Raw genomic sequence first — 10,992 nt, forward strand, 5'->3', positions numbered from 1 at the left:
TAATAAACACAGAGGGTTTAGACATTCAGCATGACGCCTTTTCTTTGAAAAGCGCCCAAAAAAAGGAAAGACTCAAACAAGAGCAAAACAATCAGACCTAAGACCTCCTCCTTGGATGGCGTCTAAAAAGGCTAATCGTTTGACGGCCTGAGAAGTGGCCTAGATTAGCGCCTCAAATTAGGCTCGCAAAACATTCAGACATAAGACCTCCTCCTTGGATGGCGTCTAAAAAGACTAATCGTTTGACGGCCTGAGAAGTGGCCTAGATTAGCGCCTCAAATTAGGCTGATCACCTAAAACACTGAGGTTTCTGTCCAACAATTGGACCCAAAGAAAAATTCCTAAGAAATCAGTAACGAACTGATAGAATTAAAATACAGTGCACAACGGAACAAACTGTTTATACATAGCGCCCAAAGCGCAAACAAACCAAATCAAATAAATGCCAGAAGGCACCAAAGTTATTACAAACGCCCACGGCGTCATCTAAACCAACTGCAAGAAAAACTGCTCAAGGATGAGGGGCAATAGAACTCCCGTCCTGGACGTCTTGGCCTTCAGGGGAGTTCACCTCGTCTTCTTCTATGTCTTCCTCCCCGTCCCTAACGAACTCGGGAGGATCTAAGCCTAAGCGCCTAGCCGTCGAAACAGCTATCTGGTGGGAGATACGGCGTTTGAACCAAGAAAAATCCTTCCCGTCCATAGACTGATCCCACGCCTTTTGGGCACTCTCCAAAATGGACTCCTCGCCCAACTTAAAAGAGCTTGCAGCCTCCTTGCGCACGGCCTCGATCTTCCCCTGCATGGACTTGAGCTGACCTTCCAGAATGTTCACCTTGGAAGAGAAATCAGTCACCCGTTCTAAGACGGAAGAGTACTCCTTTCTTAGCACGGCAAGCCGCCCCTCATGTTCCAGCAGCTTCTCTTCATATTTCTCAGCGTCCTCCTCGACCTTCATCAGCTCTTCCGTCTTTAGAGCGATCTTCTTATCCGCGTCCAAGTTGATCAACCTGGCCGTCTTCTTAGCATATTGCTCATGATTCTCGATCTAGTCCTTGTGCTTGAGCATCTCATTGTGCATATCAAAGCGGTAGTTCCTACTCTCGGCACAGCGAATGAAAAGCTGACAAAGACAATATAGAATTAAAAATAGCGTACACATATAATCATAACCACAGAAATCCAGGGGTAAGTATCTCACATCAAGGACGAGAGACTGAATGGACCCAAAGAATCCCAAGTCAATCCCGGGGAGTGACCTCACGTATTCCTCAGGGATGGCCGCATACACATCGGCAAGGATCTTATCCTTCGCCTCTGAGCTAAAACCGGCAGAAGGAGGGATGCTCGCCACCTCGGCCCGACGCATCCGCTTGAACATCTCAACTGAACCAAACACCAAGATTAACAAACATCGTGCAAATCCCAACCTGATATAACAGATTTAAAGTACAGAGACGCTAACCAATTGGTGAGGCTGCAGGAGGAGTAGAGGCATTATTAGTAGAAGGAGCCTCAGTCTCCTTGCCTTTACCCTTGTCCTCTCTGGACAAGGTGGTGGCGTCAGCCGCCGCAGTCTGATCGACTGCTACTCCGTCAGCAGCTGCTCCGGCAGTACCATCCATTTCAGTGTCCACCTGGGAAGGAACCTCCTTTTTCTCAGGAGGAAGAATGGGCGTCTGGATAGGAGGAACCTCCCCCTCAGCCAGGGGAGCGGACTGTTTGGGTACCGACGGCTTAGTGACAGCGTCGGCCGGACCCATCTTCTTAAAGAAGGGCTGTTTTGGCTTAGGAGCCTCCGTCGAAGATGCCGGACGCTTCTTCGTAGCCGGCAAGGTGGGTTCCTAAAGATAAAGGAAATCAGCGACCAAATCATGACCAGAAATGAACAGAGGCAATATATATATATATATATATATATATATATATATATATATATAACCTTGGCGACGTCGCCAGAGGCACCCTCACTGGACTTCTTGGAGGAGTCCTTCTTCTTGGCCTCCACGGCCTTGAGAATGTCCTCGGTATATACCTCGGACAGCCAAGCGGGTACTTCCACCACACCCTTGTATTCGGGAGATAAGCGATCCATGGCAGAACCTACAAAGCCAAGGGTTAGTTTAAAAAAAAAAAAAAAAAAAGAAGATGGAAGAAAAATGTTTGAAAATCTACTGGGGAACTACCTCTACTCAAGTAGGAACAAAGACCAAAGACCGAAAGAAAGACTATATTGGTGAACTGGCCGACATGGGGAAGCCAAGCATTAGGCACCCAGGCATGGCTTTTTGACGACAGCCGATACATCTCAGCCTGGAACAAGGGCTTCACTAGTCCCCACTCTCTGGACGAGAGGCGAGGGTAGGCGCCAGCTCTAGACAAATAGCGGGGCCGACGGTTCCACCGAGAAAGACGTCTGGAAAGAGAGAGGTCTTCCATTCGGACAACAGACCACTTCTTCCTCCACCAAACCCAACTAGAGGTCTTACCCACCACCGTCTTATATCCCCGACGGCTGTAGAGGGTGAACCACCCCTGGGGAGAACGAGAAGAAGGGGCAATGACTACGAGACGAAGGAAAGCAGGAAAGGAAGGGGTGACATCGCTCAAAGCACACTTGGCGATAAAACCAAAAACATTTGCCCATGAGTTGGGCGTCAATTGAACAAGGCCAATGTCTTACCCCTCTAAAACGTCTATCACAAAGGGGTGCAATGGAAATCTAAGGCCCAACCTAAAGGCAACAGTATAAACGGCTACCTCTCCTTGGGAGAGTTGGTCCACGGAGTCATGAGGTCGAGGGCTCCTAAGACTAAAACCTGGGGGCAAGAGCAGAAAACGCTCAAAGTCACGTCCCTGCTCCCTCAGGTACCGCAGCCATTTCATGCTGGGAAAGATATCCGACGGAAACAGATTGACGTCCTCCTTCCCCCGGACCATAGGAGGTAGATTTTTTGCAAACTCCTCGTCTGAGGAGCTAGAGGAGTCATCTTCAAAATCCTCGCGTGGAACGCGGGGACGGGAAGCCGCATTCTTCCTTCTCCTAGGAGAATGTGCCGTCCTAATGGCCCCGTCTCCTGTATTATGGGAGGAACGGACTCCACTCCTACTTCCTTGGGACGGGTTCGAAAAAGGAACCCTATCGTCCCCCTCTCGCGGTGCAGCCCATGCACGCACGTTAGCTGTCTGTCTAATTCGAGTCATGCCGTCCTGCATAAGGGACAGGACGTCTGACTTTAGCAAAAGAATGAAAGGGATATGTGTCATAACCCCCAAGACGCCTCCACAGAATACTATAAACAATAAACAAGAGAGGTCCCACAAGCATACAAACAACAAGGTGTTGATAGAAAACTTACCAGAAAATGATCAAACTGATGAGAAGTCTTGGCAAATCCTCTAAACCCTCAAGAACACTTGACAGCAAATCCAAGAACACTCAAGCGCAAGCACCAGCAGATCTTTGGCAGGACGAAATTTACTTTCTCTCTCTAAAGAAAAAATCGCTCTGAAGTAACAAAAGAAAAATGAAAGAGGAATTGAAGCTTCTAAAGGAAAATCTAAGCTCTGAAAAGCCCTCACACGTGGCGCTCCTTCCGATCAAGCAGCCTACCCCACAGTGACAAGGGGCATCCTCCTTGAGGGGCAAATGATGTGGCCTAAAAGAATGTCACCTGACTGCACTATCAAAGCCCAGAAGAAAGAGCCCAAAAGCTTGCCTACGGGCATTTCTCAAACTTCACAGGGCCCAGGTCCAAGCGATTAAGAGGTCCACATTGGTCCTAAACAAGCCTCCAGAACCAATGCAGGACACGTGTCCCAATCTTGCGTAAACACTCAATCATGCAGGACCAGTTCCCGAGAAACCCTAGCACTATAAATAGTGCAGATCCCTAGGTAAAAGGACATTCAATTCTTGCCCACCAACAAAAAACTTACCTTTGCTCTGCCTTCTCTCTACAAATTACTTATCTCTCTAGATTATACTTACTTAAGCATCGGATAGAATATTCCTACGGGAATATTCTTGTTTTGCAGGTTGCCAGAAGTTCGTGCCAGGTCATACTTGATACCTCCGAGGAGCGCGTGCCACGTCAGCACCGTAAAAGATCCCACAACACCAATAACTTCCAAGAAACTTTAGTTTTGACATATAAGTCGACAATCATATGTTTACCAAATGAAACCACCTAAATAGTTTCAAGTCGATCATAAATATGCCTTTTACACTTCGTATGTTACGAATTTGCATCAAAAATGGCAATTATATATGATTTCAATAGGAGGAAACATCCACAAAAAGAGATAGATGAAGTGTTAATTATTTACACACAATGTTCAGTGAAGTATGATGCCCATTTGTCTCGTACTTCATCAATTTGCTCATCGGTGAAAGAATCTCCACATAGAGACGCGCAAACCTAACAAAATAATATATAACATAATATAAGTTATCTTCGGTTAGACGATCTAAAAACAGTTAGAAAAATAGAAAATAACAGGGGTTGGTTGCTTTCGCTCCCAACTCTCAACTAATGAAGCTAAATAGGTATCTAAACCCTTTACGTCTTTAATATACTTAGTATTAGGTTGCTAAGACTCATTTTCATCTTTTTTTGTTAAGTTATGCACATTTAAGGCTCGTTTGATTGTTATAGGACATATTTAGACTATAATGGTTGTTTTCGCTCCCAACTCTCAACTAATGAAGCTAAATTGGTATTATAAACCTTTTACATGTTTAATGTACTTAATATTAGGATGATAAGACTCATTCTCATCTACTTTTGTCAAGTTATGCACATTTAAGGCTCGTTTGATCGTTATAGGACATATTTTGACTATAATGGTTGTTTTCGCTCCCAACTCTCAACTAATGAAGCTAAATTGGTATTATAAACCCTTTACATGTTTAATATACTTAGTATTAGGTTTATAAGACTCATTCTCATCTACTTTTGTCAAGTTATGCACATTTAAGGCTCGTTTGTTCGTTATATGACATATTTTCACTATAATGGTTTTTTTCGTTCCCAACTCTCAACTAATGAAGATAAATAGGTATTCCAATCCCTTTACGTCTTTGATATACTTAGTAGTAGGTTGACAAGTCTCATTCTCATCTTTTTTTGTCAAGTTATGCACATTTAAGGGTCGTTTATTTGTTATATGACATATTTTGACTATAATGATTGTTTTCGCACCCAACTCTGAACTAATAAAGCTAAATAGGTATTATAAACATGTTAAATGTTAATATACTTAGTATTAGGTTTCTAAGACTCATTCTCATCTAATTTTGTCAAGTTATGCACATTAAAGGCTCGTTTGTTTGTTATAGGACATATTTTGACTATAATTGTTGTTTTCGCTCCCAACTCTCAACTAATGAAGCTAAATAGATGTTGTAAACCTTTCACATGTTTAATATACTTAGTATTAGGTTGCTGAGAGTCATTCTCATCTACTTTTATCAAGTTATGCACATTTAAGTCTCGTTTGTTCGTTATATGACATATTTTGAGTATAATGGTTTTTTTCGTTCCCAACTCTCAACTAATAAAAATAATAGGTATTCCAAACCCTTTACGTCTTTGATATACTTAGTAGTAGGTTTCTAAGTCTCATTCTCATCTTTTTTTGTCAAGTTATGCACACTTAAGGGTCGTTTATTTGTTATATGACATATTTTGACTATAATGGTTGTTTTCGTACCCAACTCTGAACTAATAAAGCTAAATAGGTATTATAAACATTTTAAATGTTAATATACTTAGTATTAGGTTTCTAAGACTCATTCTCATCTATTTTTGTCAAGTTATGCACATTTAAGGCTCGTTTGTTTGTTATATGACATATTTTGACTATAATGGTTGTTTTCGCTCCCAACTCTCAACTAATGAAGCTAAATAGATATTCTAAACCTTTTACATGTTTAATATATTTAGTATTAGGTTTCTAAGAGTCATTCTCATCTACTTTTGTCAAGTTATGCACATCTAAGAGTCCTCCCTCATTCTTCAACAGGTATTAAACCGTTTATTTATTTGATTTCAAACTAGATCTAGGCTCATTGGCCCAGTCTCTATTCTAATCTATCAGATGCCTCCCTTCTGGACTCTAGGTGTTAGACTCGGCTATTATCGAAAATAATTGGCGTGTGTTTTTTTGCAAATTAAGCCAATTGATATGTATGTATACTAAAGATAAGTTCACCTGAAGCTGGTCAACCAAGTTAATGACAATGGAGTGCTTCATAGGTGGGACATCAACCCATTGGTCATCTTTGAGAAGCTCTATCTCATTTATCTCTTAATTAGTGTATGCAACTTAGTGAAGTAGATACCTTAGCGTGCATGGTATTAATATCTGTCAATCGGTATTAAACAAAATAATTGTGTCGTGCATGGTGGTTTACTATCCACAAAGCTACGATAGTCTGTTATGTGCCAAAATTTTAGGAATCACTCAAGTAATAAGTTAACAAAATTCCAGAAAACATAAGCTTTAGATTTAGGGATTGACAGTTACCTTTTACTCTATTGGTTTCTTCCCTTGATGAAGGTTTTTGCTGCACGTAACAATAAAAATAAAACTAAATTAGCAAAGTTAACCATTCATAAAACATAATACTAATGAGATAGAGCACCAAGTTTAGCTACTTTTAAAAATACAAAGCACCAGTTCACTACCTTACATACCCTATACCCGAAAAGAAATTTGAGCAGGCCGATATCCAAACAGAGAAGATAATCTTTCAAGAGAAATAGAGTGTGAACACATCAAGATCTATGCTAAGTATATACATTGAAAAGCAACTACTCGGGGAATAATAAATGGAAAATAATAATCTAAACACCACCATATACATATGTCTCTACACTAAAGACGATGTTAAGAAACCCATTATCCTTAAAACACGAGAGAAGTGTTAGCAGCATTAACCTCACCCACAAATCACTAATAACTAGAAGTTAACTTCTTTGCAAACCAAACCCAAACCCACACCCACACCCACACCTACAACTCTACTGAAACTACTCTTTCATGTAAAGCCTCGAGACAAGAAGACTAATACTACGTGAATACATCTGGTTATTCATATTTTTTGTTACATATTTTTATACCATAACTTTATTCATTGGGCCACAAAAGAAAACTGGATAAATCTGTCCATACCCAAATTCGCATGACATAATATTTTAAAACAAACTAATGCAACTAATCCATATATTATATATAATTTCTAGAATTAAAATTATAATTCAAAACTAAAACTCGAGAAATAGAGTAAATGGAGATCGAAATTGAGAGACCTGTTGAAAGGGTTTGAAATTCCGAGAGACAGAATGTCAATTATGTGAAGTGGACTGCAATTTTTGTGGAACTCCATCTACAGTTGACGGAACTTATGCCGGCATTCGCAAAGCTTGATAGAACTCCAAATTAAGTTTCTTCTTTCCTGATTAGGTCGATCTATCAAGTATCAAGCAGTCGTCACACGATATATCATTAGTTTATAGTTTTATACATTATCATAACTTTGCTTAGTGGAATTGGAAATGGAAGTTTATATAGGGAGAAGAGACCGAAGAGATGCAATGAAAACTGAAGCATTGGGAAAGAAGATAGAGGGGAAAAAAAAAAGGACTATCCAAATTGAAGAGTCACAATTTATGACCTTCAATCAAAGATAAAATTATAGTTATCACAGATAATTTTTGAATCATAAATGAAACCGGCCACTACATACGCACCTTCATACTTTCTCAATTGCCTGAAGAGAAATGAAGGTGCAGTAATCAAAATTCAAAACTATATTAGTGAAAGATTAAAAATAGAATCCTTGCGGCGAGAGAAGTTATGCAAAAATCATATTTGACACTACCTACCAATCATATGGGCCATAATACTAACCCAACCAAACAAAATATAAGGCCTTAAAGGTATACCAATAATCAAGAACAATATTCTTCTTTACTAATATCAAGAAATTCATCCAAACCATAAGCCTATGCAGAAAGTCTCTCATTTAAAACCTCCCTGTTCCAATTTAGTTTACTTAGCATGAGCAGTTCACCTTGCAATCGTTTCAACAAAGACTGCCTTCTCGTGATTAAAGTATTCTAAAATTACGTACTAAATGAACCGGTCAGGATATACTTGTAGAATTATCGCACACTCAACTAAAGAATGAAAAAATCCCATGAAATATTGGCAGACATGTCATAGGAATAAGAGTTAATCATGGTATTTGAGGATCGAGTCCAACATCAGATCAAACAAAAAATCACCTCCATGTCCAGGTGTGAAAACTCATGCATACAGGATGAGAGAATACAACAACATTCTGTCAGCTTCATAACTAGCCTGCTCACATTCTTTTCCAAAGAACAAGTAAGAAATTCCCAATTTCACTCATAAATCGCGAATCTGACCCACACAAATAAATCCTACCAAAACTAACAATCTAGACCATGAGTATATACATTTTGCCTTTCCCAATCATGAATTTATCTAACTTCCGCAAAGATGTCAATTCCACAAATCCTGATGGAAAATCAGTAAAACCGCTAATGTTTGCAGCTTGTCTAATTTTGTTATGGCGTCAGGGAGAAATTCAATGCTAGTATTTATAAGATTAAGGTATCGTACATGTATCAACTTCCCTATAGAATTTGGGATCTACAAAGTACAACAAACTACCACAAAATTCAAAGGGAGGGGAAATTAGATGAATTTTAAAGACAAATCTTCTACAATTACCAGAATTTCGTCCAAATGCCAAAAGAACATGACAATTACACAAACCCTAGAAATTAAAACACAGAATTACAAGGAAAAATAATCCAATAATTCAGAAATAATCTAATATATATATATATATATATATATATATATATATAAAGGGGAGTTTTTTCAAGAGATTTTGGAGCGCCACGTAGGATTTCCACGTCATCACATATAATTAGCTAATATTTTAGGTTTATTAAAAAATAAATAAAAATATTAGAGTCTTGCCATGATTAAATTGGTAGATAATATGATAAAGATAGACTCTACAAAAAATTATCCTACTTTTCTTCTACCTTTTTGTATATATACGCATATAAGCTTTAAATTCGTTTTCCAATCTCACCAAACACATATAGTATACTCAAAGGTGAAGCACAACAAACCTCTTCCGCAGGAGGATTTTGTGGTGGTGGTGCGCGTCGGTGGATAGTTATTAATCCTCTATATTAAGGCTATGTTTTGTTCTCCTTATTTTCACTTATTTTAAGTCCAGATCTTGCATCTTGCATCATTCGACAATACGACTTCCTGCCTAATTCGCCTAATTTCTACAATTTCTAAGCATGTTAAAAAGAACTACGAAGTACGGAGTACATCACCAACTAAAACAGTGACCTAAAGTGATAGACATATTCAAAGCAGGGAAATAATAAGAACATACTCCATAACAAGGTACCTGAAAATTCATCTTCCTTCGCTTCACAGGATACAAATCACCTCCGTTTGTTTCGTTCCGAAGTCTATCAAGCATTCACACAGTCACTCAGCACCAAACAACTTCAAACAGATTACGAAAGTTTATACAAAGTTCAACATCGAAATCTACAAATAAAATCAACTAGAATCCATTAGACATAATCAAAACAAATCTTCACAGCTTGAATTAGAGCATATTATGTAAAACCCCAATAAACCATTAACCAAAAATCGGGAACTCAATGTATTTTTGATCCAAACATTCTAAAACACAATATAATATAATATAATATAATATAATATAACCAGGGTTGCAAGCCCACATGTGTCTATAACATTCATCGTAAACCCGAGATCGATGGTCACAAGTAGAAGGACAAAAGCCGAAGATCACCCCAATATCATGGCAAAAGTGTTTAAGATCAAGAAAAAACAATTGAATATATATAATAGTCAAATTGATAGTATATAAGTTTCATTCTATACAATAACATAAATATACGATTTGTTTATCCTACTTAAACGCATAACATTTGATAAGTCCTACTTAAACTAACATAATATACTACTTAAACTAAATAACCAGATAATAAAACCGTATTCTAAAATATTACATTAGTGATTATATATGTAAATAAAGTCCTACTTAAACTAAATTACAATTTTTTAGAATTAAAAAATTATGGTCAACTTAACTTATCTAACCAATACAATGTTATCACACCAATATCCTACAAGGCTACAACCATGTACAGAGTACTAACTATTTTATTGGTAATTAAGTAAACAAAGTTAGACTTAAACTAAATTCCAAATAATACATGTTTTCGGAACTTTACGTCAAGAATACATTATTTTAAAACTCCGATAATATACGCATAATATATGATAATTTTGTTTTTGGATAATGATCAAGTATGTAATGGAGTTTTATTTATATTAACCTCAGATATTTGGATAAATTCATATCAAAATTTGAATTATGATTATTATTATTATTATGTATATAATGGAGTTATATTTGCATTAAACATGTTCATAATAAGTTCATTTCCCTTATCCACTTCGATTTCTTACTTTTTCCTAAATTTTGTATATTATGTTAATTGAGTGATTTGGGGAAAAACATAATTAAAAAAAAAAAACCTCATGTATATACAAAAATATAAAACGGGACATGTGCATTACTTGAAAAGCCACCTAATAACATAAGTATAAAATAATTAATAATAAAAGATAAAATAAAACCCGTGCATCGCACGGGCTTTAAAACTAGTTTATGTAAATTGAGAGATGAAAGAAAGAATTACGTAATTCAAATAGAAAAAACGGCAAGAAGGAGAAGAGCGACACTTACCTAGGCGACCGAAGAACTTGAAACAACTGTAACAGTAACCTGATAACTTGAACCAACGACATGAATCGACGAATTTCATATGTTTCTCTGATTTTCACATAATTTCAGTAGATTGTAGACGAGTTTGAAGAGTTTTGTGAGTC

The 10,992-nt window shown here is 37.9% G+C and overlaps 1 long non-coding RNA gene across 2 annotated transcripts; it reads right to left on the minus strand.

Moving 5' to 3' along the window:
* Positions 1-4,141: 4,141 nt before the first annotated feature.
* On the minus strand, positions 4,142-9,897 carry LOC130459996 (uncharacterized). Of its 2 annotated transcripts, XR_008919793.1 has the most exons (5): positions 9,816-9,897; positions 9,473-9,618; positions 7,317-7,476; positions 6,532-6,571; positions 4,142-4,421 (listed from the first exon to the last, which is right to left on the minus strand). It is a non-coding gene; the product is annotated as an uncharacterized lncRNA (long non-coding RNA). The 2 variants fall into 2 exon arrangements; XR_008919792.1 differs by lacking the exon at positions 9,816-9,897 and having other exon boundaries at positions 9,473-9,787.
* Positions 9,898-10,992: the final 1,095 nt, after the last annotated feature.

This window comes from Spinacia oleracea, chromosome 4 (assembly GCF_020520425.1).
Source record: "Spinacia oleracea cultivar Varoflay chromosome 4, BTI_SOV_V1, whole genome shotgun sequence".
NCBI lineage: Eukaryota > Viridiplantae > Streptophyta > Magnoliopsida > Caryophyllales > Amaranthaceae > Spinacia > Spinacia oleracea.